This window comes from Mchenga conophoros, linkage group LG6 (genome assembly GCF_057382185.1).
Source record: "Mchenga conophoros isolate Kocher_MC1m ecotype Shallow Benthic linkage group LG6, M_conophoros_male_GT1.1, whole genome shotgun sequence".
Lineage (NCBI taxonomy): Eukaryota > Metazoa > Chordata > Actinopteri > Cichliformes > Cichlidae > Mchenga > Mchenga conophoros.
Window position 1 is genome coordinate 6,903,143 of NC_140531.1, and position 17,695 is coordinate 6,920,837.

Below are 17,695 nucleotides of genomic sequence, written 5' to 3' on the forward strand. Positions count from 1 at the left end.
TTCACACTCACATTCACACACTGGTGATGGCAAGCTACATTGTAGCCACAGCTGCCCTGGGGCGCACTGACAGAAGCGAGGCTGCCGGACACTGGCGCCACCGGGCCCTCTGACTACCACCAGTAGGCAAACATGGGGTTAGTATCTTGCCCAAGGATATTTGGCATGCAGCCAGGAGGCAGCCTGGGATCGAACCACCAACCTTCTGATTAGTGGCTGACCTGCTCTGCCACCTGAGCTACAGCCACAGGTGTGAATGTGCGAGTGAATGTGAGTGCGAATGGTTGTCTGTCTCTCTGTGTTAGCCCTGCGACAGAATGGCGACCTGTCCAGGGTGTACCCCGCCTCTCGCCCTATGACAGCTGGGATAGGCTCCAGCGCCCCCCGCGACCCTGAAAAGGATAAGCAGAAGCGAATGGATGGATGTAAAATAATTACACCGTGATGCCTCTGCCTTTGTAAATAGAGGGACAGTAACTGCATGTTTATATGTAAGCGTGTAAAACCTGAAGATATACAAAATACTGTTAATCTGACTATCTGCCATTCTGCAATTCCCCTCATGTAAGCAATAACGTGGCGCACAGCTGATGTGAAAAAAGGCACATACCATAAACGTTGCGTGAAGAACTCTGTATTCCTCGTCCACACGTAAACGCAAAACATTCGTTTTAAAAAATCTCAGTTTTCGGTGATTCGAAACGCCGTTTACGTGTGGAAGAAACAGCTGCGTTTTCAAAAATACCCGTGTAGGTGCGTTAGTAGTTTATTTTCTTACTACCTGCAGATTACTTGTATTTGCTTAATTGTTTACTAAATGTTTGAGGTGTGAAATAAACCGCAATTGAGCAAATATGGGTGTGTGTGGTTGGAGGATGTGTTAGTGCGCGCGTGTGTGTGTGCGCGTGAGGGGGGCGCGAACATTTTTCTGTAAAACAAAGGGGGGCCCTTCGAAAAAAGTTTGGGAACCACTGAATTAATCTGCTAAAACTGAGTTAAGAGAGACAAAAATCACTCAGTGTGAACTTACCGATTGCTGGAATGATGTTCACTGTCTTCAAGTTTGCCGTGGCCTGAAGGATGTTTTCAGAAAAGTCTTCACCTCTGAAAGCAACAACAACAACGTGAGCACTGAGCAACAGTGGGCGTCCAGTGGTGGAGATTCAAACAGATTTTAAAGTTGATCATTTCGAGTTCAAAGTTTATTCGCCACATGCAGTGGCAGGTTGCCCTGCAGTGGAATGAACCCGCCCCCTGACCTTACACATACAACACAGACATCACATGGGGATACAAGTCAGAGAACGGTTGCATTACAGAAAAAAACACTGAAATGTACACTACAGTGGGAAAGGTACAAGAGGAAAAAAAGAGACCTCTACTCATGCTGGGCTACAGGAGGACAGCATGAGAACAGGAAACAAAAAAACTCCTCTGCACAGAAAAGCACATAAATGTCCACAGTACAACATTATAGAGCACGTGACCAGTAACAGGGTTCGGTAGGGGATAAGGAGTTCTCCCAGGCAACACAGCAGCCATCCTGCCACTGCGCCGACTCTCCAGTGCGGGCCCAGACCCGCCTCGTGTTCCCAGGAGGCAACAAGCATCGAAGGCGTTGGAAGGGGACAGGGGATGTGTGAGTGCTTATCAGTGTAAGTGTATGTGTGTGCGTGTCCATAGTTCAGCTGAGACAGTGTCCTTCGCCCTATCAGGCTAAATAAACAGTCTGCTAGCCAATCCAGGTGGCCTTGCATGGGATGGGAAGGATAGTCATCACACAGTCGTTATCAGGAAGTTGTTGATTGGCTCCAGCCTTGGGCCTGAGCAGCTGGCGCCGTGGTGTCCATATGTTGAATATTGTTGATTTCTCCTTTATGCGAGCAGCTCCGAATTTCAAGCTATTCTTTAACACTCTGACACTGGTCTCTCGATCTCCCGTTGGAGAGCCGCGAGCCTCCCCATGATGGTATCAAACTTCTGTTCCGTGGTGTTGTCATTCTTTTGATTCTGAGACCCCACAACCCCACAACTTTCGCTCAAGGGTGTCATTTTGAGCAGGCCTCTCTCTGATGTATCCCATCATACGCTCAATGTTGTTATTTTGAGTCTTCACGGCAGCCGTAAGTGTCTCCAAGGTGTTAACCATGCTGCGTTCGTTGTGAGAGGTCGCGCCTCGTCCCATCGCTTCAATTCCAGCAGTCAGCCTTGGGGGGGTTTGAACAGCTGGTTCCGCTCTCTTATTTCTCTGATAAGTCAGGGCCAAGCCAGCTCCGATCAGCAAGAACCCTGTTATCATGGTTCCGAATAGGTAGGTATCTTCAGCGTCCTCGATCGACAGTCCCGCCAGGACTGTCAGGACATCGTGTATCTGGCAGGGAAAGTCCCTCCAGGGCACTCGGGCTCTCCCGAGCCCAGACTTCTCGTTGAGAAAAGGGTGTCAATAGCATTCAGAGACCAGTTGATCAAATCCATAATTCTCTTTTAGGTTTTAGAGAACGACAGTGAGAGATTGTTCGAGGGAAAGTAATACACACGAGACAAGACAAGGATACAAGAGGCTAAGCAAGGAAGATAAGGGTAAGGAGGAGAGGAGAAAAAGTGTGACCGCCTTCGCATTTGTACAGAAGTGCTGCTAAAGATACTCACACATCCACTATTAACACAGACTCTCCCCTGTGTCTGATGAGGTCAAGCAGGTACTGAGAGTCTGGTGTGGGGATGTTCAGGGAGTTCACAATGTGAAGATCATCCTTTGTCAGCTAGCAGTTCAAAAGGGGGGAAAGTATTCAGCTGTCAAGAAATATTACGGATACGTAATAATGTAGTTAAAGTCATCGTGTATCCTATTCTCACATTTGTTATGTGCTCTAATTATAGTGTCACAGATAAAGAAAGGATTTTCTTTCTTTCTTACAAGTTCGTCACTGTCACCAATCTGCTACAAACCAAATACTCTCAAGAAATGATATGAGAACATAAAGGGTGAAGAAATTCTCCATTTAAAACAAGTGGATTTATCTCCTCCCCTCTTTAAGCAAACTTTCTTCTAAGTGGCTAACCACTGCAAACAAAGGGTCTGAACAATAGGTGGGTGCGGCTTCTGTATTCACACGTGTGAGATATCTGTACGGGTTATCGTCTCTGTGACATCATAACAACAGCAATAAGCGCTTGAGATAAGTGGGTGACAAAAACAGCTGCTTGTGGACACCGTCATATGTTACTGCATGTTTTACAACTCTTATTACAGATGTTATGAGCCTCTAACATCACTAGCAGCTGTATTTGCTCTTCACATGAAACAAAGGGGTTTCTCTTACCTGAGCCATCTTGGAGCTCAGCGCCACTTTGAGTCCTTGCACTCGAACTTTCATGGGTAACATGTAGTAGTAACTGGTGGATCCTCTGGGTCCATGAGACACTCCACCTGAATGAAACACAGAACCAGTCAGACCATACTGGCCTCCAGCATGGGAATCCTTCCAGATCAACTCCACTGAAGGGTGATCATGTTTCTGGGAGTCATGACACAGAGACGAGCATACGCTGGACTATAAAACAGATGTTCATTCAACAGCAGACAGGGAAAAAATGAAAACAGAAGTTTTACAATAAGATCAAAAAGAGGCACCTCCTCTCCAAATGGGTGATCGGATGCTTCCATGCCGAGCTCGTCCACTTCCTTTCTGTTTCCAGGGATTCCAGCTGTACGGGTACAGGGATTTATTGTAGGGGCGGATCTAGAAGGGCGGCATGGGGTGGCCACCCTAAAATGATCTCTTGCCACCTATAGTACCACCCTAGTTTTGCATATGACATTGTTGTTTATTAAAATAAGAGCATTGACACTTTGAGCCATCTATATGGCTAACACTAAATATAAATTCTAAAACTGAATGTATTCCATTGTGTTACATCTCCCCCTTCCACCATTAAGAAATGGTTTAGCCCATAGCGCAGACCGGCTTTATTTCTTGCTTTCAGTAGCAACCAATGCCTATGATTGTGCCAGAGCACATTTTGAATCAACATCATGGGTATTTCAGACTTCACACAGGTGGTTGGTTGCTACACTCTGGAAATGGAAAGAAGGTGAGTCTCCTTAACCCTCTGTGGTCAAGGGACACATACATATATATACATACATACATATATATATACATATATATATATATATATATATATATATATATATATATATATATATATGTATATATATATGTATGTATGTATATATATGTATATATATGTATGTATATATATATGTATGTATGTATATATATGTATGTATATATATGTATATATATGTATGTATATATATGTATATATATATGTATGTATGTATATGTGTATATATATATGTACATGGAAGCTCCTGTCAGGCATCATATCGGCTAAGATGAACAGGCACATGGGTCAATACATGAGCGGGACACAGAAAGGAATTGGCAAGAATACCAGAGGCGCAAAACACCAGCTACTGGTAGACAGAACAATCAGCCGAGACTGCAAGACCAGACTGACCAACCTGTGCACTGCCTGGATTGATTACAAGAAGGCCTATGACTCAATGCCCCACAGCTGGATACTGGAATGCCTAGAATTGTACAAGATCAATGGGACCCTAAGAGCCTTCATCAGGAACTCAATGGGGATGTGGCGTACAACACTAGAGGCCAACTCCAAGCCCATAGCACAAGTCACCATCAAGTGCGGGATCTACCAAGGAGATGCTCTGTCCCCACTGCTGTTCTGCATAGGCCTGAACCCCCTCAGTGAGATCATTAACAAGACTGGCTACGGATACCGACTACGGAACGGAGCAGTTGTCAGCCACCTCCTGTACATGGATGACATCAAGCTGTATGCCAAGAGTGAACGAGACATCGATTCACTGATCCACACTACCAGGCTATACAGCAATGACATTGGAATGTCATTCGGACTGGAGAAGTGTAGTCGGATGGTATCAAAGAGAGGGAAGGTAGTCAGAACTGAGGGGATTGAACTACCAGAAGGCAACATTGCAGACATAGAGGACAGTTACAAGTACTTGGGGATCCCACAGGCGAATGGGAACCATGAAGAGGCCGCTAGAAAAGCTGCAACCACCAAGTACCTGCAGAGGGTCAGGCAAGTCCTGAGGAGTCAGCTGAATGGTAAGAACAAGATCCGGGCCATCAACACGTACGCCCTGCCCGTGATCAGGTACCCTGCTGGGGTAATAAGCTGGCCAAAGGAGGAGATAGAAGCCACTGACATAAAGACAAGAAAGCTCCTTACCATGCATGGAGGGTTTCACCCCAAGTCCAGCACCCTGAGGCTGTACGCTAAGCGGAAGGAAGGGGGCCGGGGACTGGTGAGTGTCAGCACCACAGTCCAGGATGAGACAAGGAACATCCAAGAATACATTGGGAAGATGGCCCCAACTGACCGAGTGCTCAGTGAATACCTCAGGCAGCAGAAACCCAAGAAAGAGGATGGAGACGAGGAACCATCATGGAAGGACAGGCCCCTGCACGGTATGTACCACCGGCAGATAGAGGAGGTGGCTGATATCCAGAAATCCTACCAGTGGCTGGACAAAGCTGGACTGAAAGACAGCACAGAGGCACTAATCATGGCAGCACAAGAACAAGCTCTGAGCACAAGATCCATAGAGGCTGGGGTCTATCACACCAGGCAAGACCCCAGGTGCAGGCTGTGTAAAGATGCCCCAGAGACAATCCAGCACATAACAGCAGGGTGCAAGATGCTAGCAGGCAAGGCATACATGGAACGCCATAACCAAGTAGCTGGCATAGTGTACAGGAACATCTGTGCTGAGTACAACCTGGAAGTCCCGAGGTCAAAATGGGAGATGCCCCCAAGGGTGGTGGAGAATGACCGAGCTAAGATCCTGTGGGACTTCCAGATACAGACGGACAAAATGGTGGTGGCTAACCAACCGGACATAGTGGTGGTAGACAAACAGAAGAAGGCGGCCGTAGTGATTGATGTAGCGGTTCCGAATGACAGCAATATCAGGAAGAAGGAACATGAGAAGCTGGAGAAATACCAAGGGCTCAGAGAAGAGCTCGAGAGGATGTGGAGGGTGAAGGTAACGGTGGTCCCCGTGGTAATCGGAGCACTAGGTGCGGTGACTCCCAAGCTAGGCGAGTGGCTCCAGCAGATCCCGGGAACAACATCGGAAATCTCTGTCCAGAAGAGCGCAGTCCTGGGAACAGCTAAGATACTGCGCAGGACCCTCAAGCTCCCAGGCCTCTGGTAGAGGACCCGAGCTTGAAGGATAAACCGCCCGCAGGGGCGTGCTGGGTGTTTTTTTTTTTTGTATGTATGTATATATATACATATATATGTATGTCTGTATATATATACATATATATGTATGTATGTATATATATACATATATATATATTAGGGGTGCAACGATATTCGTATCGATATTGAACCGTTCGATACAGTGCTTTCGGTTCGGTACGCATATGTATCGAACAATACAACATTTGTAATTTATTTTATCAACTTTCCTTCTGATGATGCTGTCTGTGTGGAGCGCTCAGTGAATCTGCGTTCGACTACTCCGCCTAGGCTGCACTGTCGAGCGCAGATCCACTGAGTGCTCCACACAGACAGCATCGTCAGAAGGAAGAGCGCAGGGCACCTCCCCCACCCTCATTCAGATCTGGCGTTTGGAATTATTTTGGTTTTCATGTGACGTATGACCCTGAAGGTAAGCAAGTCATGGACTAAAGTAAAACAGTATGTTGGATGTGCCATGCAATGCTCAATTACATGGGTGGGAACTAGTGTGTTAGCGCAGTTAGCTCGTTAACGTGTTAGCCGTCTAGCCCCATGCACAGGCGATCGGCGGTAGCTCGTTAACGGAGATTTGCCGTGTTGTGGCGTTAAGGTCATTTCAACGAGATTAACCTGAAAGCACTAGTGGGAACACAACGAATATGACTGCACATTTACGCCGACATCATCCTAGTGCAAAGACAAAAACAACAAGCATGCTACTAACTTTAGCCGAGTCATTTAGACAGCTGTTAGCACATGATTCTCCTTATGCTGCTGAGAATATAGCCCAGAAGAAGCGGATAGTATAGCTTTTATTTTGGAAAGAGACATTTCTCTGTAATAAACTCTCTTTTCCAAAGATGAGTGATTCCTCAATCAGATACAGGGCTTGCAATATCGCTAGCCTGACGTCCTGGGGCTAGCGATTTTTTCAGTCGGGCTACCCTGCCCGTCGGGCTATTGTAGGAAGGGAAAATATATGTCAATGCTTTTGCATTCTTTCAGAAATGTAGCTGGGTAATTATGTTATTGGCATCGGTGAGCCACTGTCAATATGTGACATATTGAAATCGCGTTTGAATTTGCGCTTGTTTTTTTGCTTTCACTTTGCAATTGTGCGAACTGTGTATAGAGAGCGACAGCACTGATCTGTGAGTGATGATAATTTGCGCACCAATTCCTCTGACATCGTCTTATTAATCGTTAGCTTACTATGCAAACATGACAAGTGAAATCTCCCGCAGCAAGCTTAAACATGTGAGAGGTTGATCGCTGAGCTTATGTGAGTGAGTGTGTAAAAGCATTTCAGTTCTGCTGAGCCAAACAAGACAGGTCAGGGTGAAGAAGTGACAGCCAAAGAAAAGCTTACCACAAAACGGAGAAGTTATGACAAATCAGACTATAAGGCAAAAAGAAAGTGCAGCTTTATGGTTTCATGGACAAAATAATTTCTGTGGCTGCAATATGACGAGCTAAATAACCAGGGCTGCACATAAGTGGTCCGCAGGTGCGCATTCGCTGTCAAAATAAAAAACACGCACAAGGGTTAGGGTTAAATTTAAAAACTGTACTTTTGAGTTAAAATATATATTTATAATTTTAATAAATGACAAATTAAAAAGGCATGAACATTTTTTTGTATCGAAAAAATATCGAACCGTGACACCAAAGTATCGAACCGAACCGTGAATTTTGTGTATCGTTGCACCCCTAATATATATATATATATATATCTATATATATATATATATATGTATATATGTGTGTATATATATGTATATATATATATATATATATATATATATGTATATATATATATATATATATATATATATATATATATATATATATATATATATATATGTGTGTGTGTGTGTGTGTGTGTGTGTGTGTATGTCAGGGTCCCTGTGCCTACCCGGTCGGCTCAGTATGGCTACATATGTTTTTGTATTCTTTTTTTTGTTCCTGCTCTCTCCCTTCCCCCCTTTCCCTCCTCCTTCTGCCTGGGCGGAGCTCACCTGTGGGCTCCTGCCCTTGGCCCACGCACCTATGGCTCATCACGAGTGATCCAGCTCCTTTATAAGATGGCAGCTCTGTGTTTCTCGTCGCTGGACCGTTGCCGACCCTCGTCAGTGTAACCCCAGCTCAATTACTTCTAGAGTGCTTTCACAGCGATTTGTCTTACTATCCCTTCGTGTCTCTGTGTACAGATTCCCTGGACCAACCCCTGTGTTACCCGAGCAAGTGGAGTGTGAAGAGGAGTGGACGGAGTGTGTGTGTGTGACTATCGGCAAGACCTAGAGCCTGCGTGTGAGTCCGTTCAGTCGCAGTGTGACAGTGTATACGTATATGTATATATATATATATACATATACGTATACACGTGTGTGTGTTTGTGTGTGTACCAACAATCCTCCTGGCGGTCTTAACAATCCTATTGATTTGTCGCTTCTCATAGGACAGCTGCAGCTGCCAAACCAAGATGTAAAACTTTGTGTCAGGCTGTTTTCAATGGTGCCACAGTAAAAAATTGTGAGGTGAAGTGTGGAGAGTCCTCCTTTTCAGTGTTTCCTCAGGGAGTGGAGACACTTTTGTGCTCTTTTGATAACTGCTGTTGTGTTAATGGAGAAGGACAGGTCATCAGAAAGGTGTACACCCAGGAACTTAGCACTGCTGACCCTTGTCGCGTGTTCAGAATATTGAGGATGAGAACAAAACAATGATGGTCCAGAAGAGTTTGGGTCAAACAATGATTTTAATGAACACACGCGTGGGGAGATGAACACTACACACAATCAGCATCGATCTCCACCTAACAATACACAAGCAGTTTTTATAACATCAGGGTATTCTTACGCCCCCTCATGCGTCAAAGCAGATACATCACATGCATAAGTTTCAAAACCACAAATGTTCTGTTGACAACTTTTGACACATTTGAAAAGAACATTCTCTCCGTCTCCACGCCAGGTGCTTCCTGTAGATGCTTCTTGCTCTCGCTTATCTCTGGAACATCAGACGCACGTCCTACAACAAACTGTCACTTATGCAGGCACAAAATGCAGCTACAAGCAAAATATGTCTGAACTCTTACCTAGAATATGAGTCTACCTCCTGTGTGTGTGTGTGTCTTGACCTCAAATGCACTCTGTCTCACCTCGCCAACTAAACTCATGACCTTTTACCAGACGGAAGTCACTCTCATATGTGTAATAATCTAACTGAAACTATATATACGGAATATATTGAATAAATGCTTTAATCAAATGCCACTACTCAAAGCTTAATAAAAAGGATATAAACAACTAAAAGATAATAATGAGTAACATGGCATATGTGTCTTGTAAGCATGTAGGCAATCCTTCCATAACTCTAAGTCACTTTGCACAATAGATCGTCTGGACCTAGCGCCGGACGAAGCTTCTGACCTTCAATTAACTGACTGAGCTTCAACTCTTTAAAAAGCACAAACTGCAAGGTGTGTATAAAATGGTTATAACTGCACCTGGAATAAAGGTTAATATGGTGCCTGTATGTTTAAACATCTTAAAGCTATCTGTTATATTGTTAATGCAATGTTAATGCTGTAGATTATACTGTAGCAGTAAAATAACTTGTTCAATTCCACAATTCCCTCTCTTGACCTCTTGACCACAAGAGGTCACCATACGTTGTGTTGTGTCACTCCTCGGCCCACTCAGCTGCTTCCATGTCCATCAATGACATCATGGACATCGGGGTCACTGCCGAGGGGTCCACTGCCCTCGCTCTGACCCTCTCTAGCCGTCCTCTGGCTCAGGGAATGAGACAACAACCTCAGGTGTTGTCTCATTCCCTGAGGTGGTCAACCAGAACACACTTCTTAATAAGCACTCTGTGTATACAATGATTATAGTTCAGTGCTTTCATCAGTATGCAGAATGCTTCGTAACTTTTTTTCCATATATGGTTAGATGTACTGATGTGCTTGTGTCATGTGCGTTAGATGTGAGTTGTCATGTGTCCATCTCCTTTCTCGGCTCGTGTATTGTTTTCTGCCATCTTCCAGTGCGGATAGCGTGATGAGCAGAGCCGTTGCCAGTAGTAAGACGCCAGTTTCCACCTGAGAACACTTCATGCTTGAGGTTGGTCACACCCAAATGCATCAGTGAGCCTAAAGTTGGTCAGTGGCTGGAGAGAATGAGAGTGCTAGCTGAGCTCAATCAGCACTCCTCCCTCACCACTGAACCCACTGACACCGGTGAGATACTCCTTACACTTGTGAATCTCTAGTGGTCTGTGTCATGGTCCTGGGTCGTGCGACCCAGTGTTTTGTGTTTAGTCTATTTTGATGTTTATTGTTTGTTAGGTTCATTAAGTTATTCCAGCTCATTTGTAATTATATTACCCTTGTATTAAGCCTCCCTTGCCCTTCATGTGTTTATGTCTGTGTATCTTGTGTTGTCAAGTTCATGCTGTCACTTCTGTCATCTTCCCCTGTACTCCGTATCCCTGGTTCGTGCGTCTACCTGTCATGAGTCATGTGTGCGTGGTTATGTTTAGTTCATGTCATGTCTAATCTCCATGTTTCCTGTTTTACTTTGAAAGTCTGTATTCAATGTCAGTGTATTTAGTTTCACCTCTCCTGTCCTGTTGTTAGGTTCATGTGTGTCAGCTGTGCTCCCATGTGTGGCCACTTCCCCTGATCATCCCTCATGTGTATTTAGTCTCGGTGTTTCATGCAGTCTGTGTCGCGTCGTCTGTGTTCCCACCCTCCATGTTGTCACAGCCAGTCTTTTGTATTCATAGTTATGATTTCCTGTGTCTTCATAGTTTATCCTGGTATCACTTTCCCAGTTTAGTTATAGTTTAGTTTTGTCACTGCGCTTCTGCCTTGTTTGCACTCCTTGTCTTCAGCCACAATAAAGGCTCGCTTTTTGTTCAACTCAGTTTTGTGTCCACGCCTGTGTCTGCACCTGAGTCCTCCACACACTCTCCACACGGTCTGCCACTGCGACCGTGACAGTCTGGGCTTCAAGCTCCACTTCCTTGCAGTGACTCTGATGAATCCAAAATGGTCTCTCTGCAATTCTACAGGCTTGAGCAACCTTAAGCTTAACCTCACATCATAACTGACTAAGGTGCCTCTTCGTATTAATATTATGTCATTATTAATGTTATTATCTTTTTATATAACAGCAATGGGACATTACAATATTTTATTAGTATATTACAATATACTACTATACTACTAATATACAATAGTCTATTATAATATTTTATTTATATTTCATTTTGTATCCAGCAAGGGCTTCGGGTGATCTGCAATTTCACCCTTTCTCAAGCTGGAGACATTTTCCTTTTCACATAAATCACTTCATTGTCATGGAACTCCCTGAGTTATTCCTCAACTTCAAGCTTTAAGTGTGTTAACTTCACACTATTCTAATACTTATGAAAGTAGCAAGCTGATTTTCATTGCATATGTTTGTGTTCTTAGCCAGGTTTAATCAATGTCTGTGCATTAATCTTCATGAGCTCTCTTAAGGTTAATGCATTTTCTGTTTGTGTGTGTGATTTTGTATATGTTGCTTTTGCAGTGTTTCAGACTCCTTCACAATTTTCCCACTTAATCAGACAGTTTTCTCTTCCCCAAGGTTGCTAACCTAAATTTTGATTTCCCACCTTAAATAACAGCATTCCTTGTCTTCAGCCAGGAGTGAGAGCTCTCATGTCAGAATTAGTGACACCAGTGATGTTCACCTATAAATTTCTTCCGACCGCTGCATGTGGAAAATTGGTCCAGGTCTGCTTTGCGCCTGAAAATAACAAAACTGAGACATTTTCATTATTATCATCAGTGCTTAACCAACCCACTTCTCTCCCACCCGCCAGAAATAACAATTCATGTCATGTATATAAGTGTAATCGTGTCTTCATTGCATTTATGTTATGTGTTCATATTAATGTTGAGTGTAAGCTGTTTCTTCATTGCATATGTATTTTATAATAAGGTTTAATTCATGCATCTTTACACTGAGCTGTGGATTCAAACTGTCTCACTTCTGATTCTTTCCAAAAAATAATTTCACATGTAACAATTTGTGTATGTGTGTTTTCTATTCATTAATGTAATTGTTAGTTAGTTCCTCTCATTATTTTTACCTTCTTCTTTTTTTTTTTTTTTACCTCTTTGTTGTGATGTGGTGGACAATTCTAAACCTCCACGAATTCAGTCACCATTGTCAATCCAGTCATATCCTGTACTCTCTCACTCGAACTCGTCCGGGCTTGACCTCTCACTCACATGGCAAATCTGAAAATCAGTGTCCGGTGCTTTCCAACAGTTATTTATCCCACTGTTCTTACCAACCTGTAATTCACAGTGCATGTTGCATCACGTGCTTCCTTACATGCTGCTGCTGGAGTCGTCAGTGTAATAGTTCAGTTGCACTGTCTTTTTGCCTGCTGTTAATTATTCAAGTGCACGGTGTTCTGTCTGTCTTCATCGGGAGATTGTCTGTCCTTTAAGCTTCTTCTCAGGATTGGGACAGAATGAGAGGTCAAGCTGTAAAAAATTTTAAGCCAAAGACTGGCCTGTTTTCATCGCAATTCTGTTAATCTATCCTTTTGCGCTGTACTCATGTTTTCAGGTTGAGAAGAGTCCACCTGTACTGACACACTAAAACATGTGATTAATATCCTTTTTTATTACTTTTTCTTAAAACAATCCTTCTAAGTCTTTCTCCCTGGTCTCACACTACACACATCAGCCAGTTTCCTTTTATGGGCATGCAAAGTTCCTGTCAGACACACTACTTCCTGTCACACACACAGCCACACAGACTCATATTTTCTGTTTCTCTCCTTCCTGTTTCTTCAGGATAATCAAACTCTTATTTTTTGTATTTACAGTCTATAAACCCTCTGTAATTCTGCTAAGTCTTGATCTAAAAACAATGCACCCTTATTTCACACACACACACACACACTTTTAAATATACTAAGTTCTTTGTTGAATGTTGCCATTGTGTTTCTTAAATTTGTACAGTCTTAGTTCAAGCAGTAGGCTCAAAGCCATTCCTTTGATCCTGACCACCTCTCCAACCACTCTGTGCTGGGGGAGGTTTTATTGTAGATACATCCTATCTGAAAGATCTGTTTCTTTTGATGTAAGCTTCCTGGGTTTACGACCCTTTGGTCAGCAGGAGGTCTGACACACACACACACACACACACGCACACACATTCTTACAGAAGTTCACACATATACATAAAATACTTTGTCTTAGAACCAAGGGGGCGTGGCTTTGTTCTGACGTGTTTTGTGTGAACTGTCTCTCAATAAAAGGTAGCAGGAGGAGGTCAGATCTGGGGGTCATTTTCGTGGTGGACACAGACGAGGCCTCCCTTGCGCAAATAATCGATCGATCGACTGTCTTGTTTTCTTCATGATGAATAAGTCTCTAGAATTAGCGGGGCTTGTGGAAACACAGACCCAACATTCATCACAGTCTTCAGCGTACTTAGCAGATCTCTTTCAGACCTCAGGACAATTAACAGTTTTTGTTGTTTGTTTTTCCACACATATCACCATTCTTTAGGTCAGTTTTGTAGCATCATCCACACAATAGTTTCCTCAGCATTTTGCATCCTTCCCTAAACTTCGCCGTCCCACACACACTTTTCTCTCAGACTTCCTCTGTTCACACACTCTGCTATGAACCCGTGTAGTGTGATTATTATTTATTTATTATTTAGTACGACTCGCACAGAATCATTCAAACCCAGTACTCACAACATTCACACACTTAGAATCCCTCAAAATATACTTTCCTTCAGAATCAGAAAGAGCAAGTGAAAGAAAAACAATTGAAACCTCTAATAATTCTCACATCACACACAAAAATGGAAAAAATAAAACACACCAGCATTTATTGCTGAAGAGAGGTTACTATTGAAAGGAATATATTGATCTTAGGTATGTACATTGCACTCAGTATACAGGATGGGCCATTTATATGGATACACCATAATAAAATGGGAATGGTTGGTGATATTAAAGTCCTGTTTATGGCACATTAGTATATGTGAGGGGGCAAACTCCTCAAGATGGGTGGTGACCATGGTGGCCATTTAGAAGTCGGCCATCTTGGATACAACTTTTGTTTCTTCAATAGGAAGAGGGCCATGTGACACATCACACTTATTGGTAATGTCACAAGAAAAACAATGGTGTGCTTGGATTCAACGTAACTTTATTCTTGATGTAGATAGCATCAGCCAGCAGCACAGGCCCTACTGTGCTGTAGATGGCCTCTAGCAACAGAAGCACAGGCCCTGGTGTAATGTAGTTTTTTTTTTTTAATTAATCCTTTATTTATCCAGGTAACAAATCTCATTGAGATTAAAAATCTCATTTCCCAGAGAGACCTGGCATCATGGCAACAAAAGTCACATACCACATTGGTATATAACATTTAAAACTAATACAATATCCCATACAAACATGTGTAAAATATACAATAACAATAATAGCCTCTACCAACAGCAGCTCAGTCCCTTGTGTACTGTAGATGGATTCAGCCTGCAGCACAGGCCATGGTTTACTGCAGATGGCATCAGCTAACAGATCAGGCCCTGGTGTGCTTTGGACGTCATCTGCCTGCAGCACAGGCCCTGGTTTGCTTTTGATGTCATCAACCAGCAGCACAGGCCCTGGTGTAATGTAGCTTTCCTCAGCCATCAACACAGTCCCTGATGTAATGAAGATGGCCTAAGTAAGCAGCACAGGCCTTGATGTTGTGTAGATGAACTCAGCTTGCAGGACAGGCCCTGGTGTACTGTAGATGGCCTCAGCCAGCACCACAGACCCTGGTGTAATGTAGATGGCCTCAGCCAGCAGCACAGGCCCTGGTGTACTGTAGATGGCCTTAGCTAGCAGCACAGGCACTGCTATGATGTTGATTGCCTAAGACAGCAGAACAAGCCCTGTTGCAATGTTGAACACCTTAGCTAGTAGCACAGGCCCTGATGTGCCGTTAATGGTATCAGTCATCAACACAGGCCCTGGTACAATTAAGATGGCGTCAACCAGCAGCACAGGCCCTAGTGTGATGTAGATGGCATCAGCAAGCAGGACAGGCCATGGTGTAATGTAGATGGCGTCTACCAACAGAAGCTCAGGCCCTGGTGTGATGTAAATGGCCTTAGCTAGCAGCACAGGCCCTGCTGTGATGTTTATGGCCTAAGACGGCAGCACATGCCCTGGTGTGCTGTAGACGGCCTCTACCAACAGAAGCTCAGGCGATGGTGTACTGTAAATGGCCTAAGAAAGCAGCACAGTCCCTGTTGCAATGTTGATGGCCTTAGCTAGCAGCACCGGCCTTGCTGTAATGTAGCTAGCCTCAGCCATCAGCACAGGCCCTGCTGTAATGTAGATGGCCTCAGCCAGCAGCACAGGCCCTGGTATGCGGTAGATTGCCTCTACCAAAAGCAGCACAGGCCCTGGTGCACTGTAGATGTCCTCTACCAACAGCAGCTCAGTGCCTTGTGTACTGTAGATGGCCTCAGCCAGCAGCACATGTGCTGGTGTCCTGTAAATGGCCTCTACCAACAGAAGCTTAGGGCCTGCTGTGATGTTGAATGCCTAAGACAGCAGCACAAGCCCTGTTGCAATGTTGAACACCTTAGCTAGTAGCACAGGCCCTGTTGTGCTGTTGATGGTATCAGTCATCAACACAGGCCCTGGTGCAGTTAACATGGCCTCAACCAGCAGCACAGGCCCTTGTGTGATGTAGATGGCCTCGCAAGCAGCACAGGCCATGGTGTAATGTAGATGCCCTAAGCAAGCAGCACAGGCCCTGATGTTGTGATGATGGCCTCAAGCAGCAGCACAGGCATTCGTGTACTGTTGATGGCCTAAGCCAACTGCAGCACAGGCCATGAAGTAATGTAGATAGCTTCAGCTAGTAGCACCCACCCTGGTGTGCCTTAGATGGACTTTACCAACAGCAGCTAAGGCCCTGATGTAATGTTGATGGCCTCAGCCATCAGCACAGGCCCTGGTGTAATGTAGATGGTCTTAGCCAGCAGCACATGCCCTGGTGTGCTTTAGATGGCCTCAGCCAACAGAAGCTCAGGCCCTGATGTAATGTAGGTGACCTCAGCCATCAGCACAGGCCCTGGTGTAATGTAGATGGTCTTAGCCAGCAGCACAGGCCCTGATGTTGAGTAGATGGCCTCAGCCAGCAGCACATGCCCTGGTGTGCTTTAGATGGCCTCAGCCTACAGAAGCTCAGGCCCTGGTGTGATGTAAATGGCCTCAGCCAGCATCAAAGGACCTGGTGTAATGTAGATGGCCTTAGCTAGCAGCACAGGCCCTGGTGTGATGTAGATGGCTATACCAAAAGCAGCACATGCCCTGGTGTGATGTAGATGGCATCAGCAAACAGCAGCACATGCCCTGGTGTGATGTAGATGGCATCAGCAAACAGCAGCACAGGCCCTGGTGTATTGTAGATGGCCTCTACCAAAACCAGCTCATTCTCTTGTGTACTGTAGAATTCCTCAGTCAGCAGCACAGGCCCTTGTGTAATGTAGATGGCCTCAGCCAGCACCACAGGAACCGTTGTAATTTAGAAGGAATCAGCCAACAGCACAAGCCCTGGTGTGCTGTAGATGGCGTCAGCCAGTAGCACCGGCCCTGGTGTGCCTTAGATGGACTGTACCAACATCAGCTAAGGCCCTGATGTAATGTAGGTGGCGTCAGCCATTGGCACAGGCCATGGTGTAATGCTGATGGCCTAAGACGCCAGCACAGGCCCTGTTGCATTGTTGATGGCATAAGGTAGCAGCACAGGCCCTTGTGCAATGTAGATGGCCTCAGCCAGCAGCACAGGCCCTGGTGTGCTGTAAATGGCCTCTACCAACAGAAGCTCAGGCCCTGGTGTGATGTAGATGTCATCAGCCAGCAGCACAGGCCTTGGTGTGCTTTGGATGTCATCCGCCAGCAGCACAGGCCCTGGTGTATATGTAGCTTCCCTCAGCCATCAGCACAGGCTCTGGTGTAATGTAGATGACCTCAGCCAGCAGCTCAGGCCCTGATGTTGTGTAGAATTCCTCAGTCAGCAGCACAGGCCCTTGTGTGCTGCAGATTGCCTCTACCAAGAGATAAGATAAGATAAGATAAGACTTTATTGATCCCACAACGGGGAAATTTTTGCGTCACCTCAGTTCAGGTACAGATATATGAAGGAAATACAAAAATACAATTAAGTACAATCAATGAAAAAAAGTAAGATAATACACTATATACAATGGTAGCATACACAGTATGTGATTATGGATATAGTTGGAAATATGGAAGACATAAACTATATAGCTTGGAAGGTCATGGAAGGTCCATTATG

General features: G+C 44.6%; 1 pseudogene; it reads right to left on the reverse strand.

Annotated features, from left to right (window-relative positions):
* LOC146571997 (large ribosomal subunit protein uL4m-like) overlaps positions 1-17,695 on the reverse strand; it is a 30,335-nt pseudogene that overhangs the window by 963 nt on the left and 11,677 nt on the right.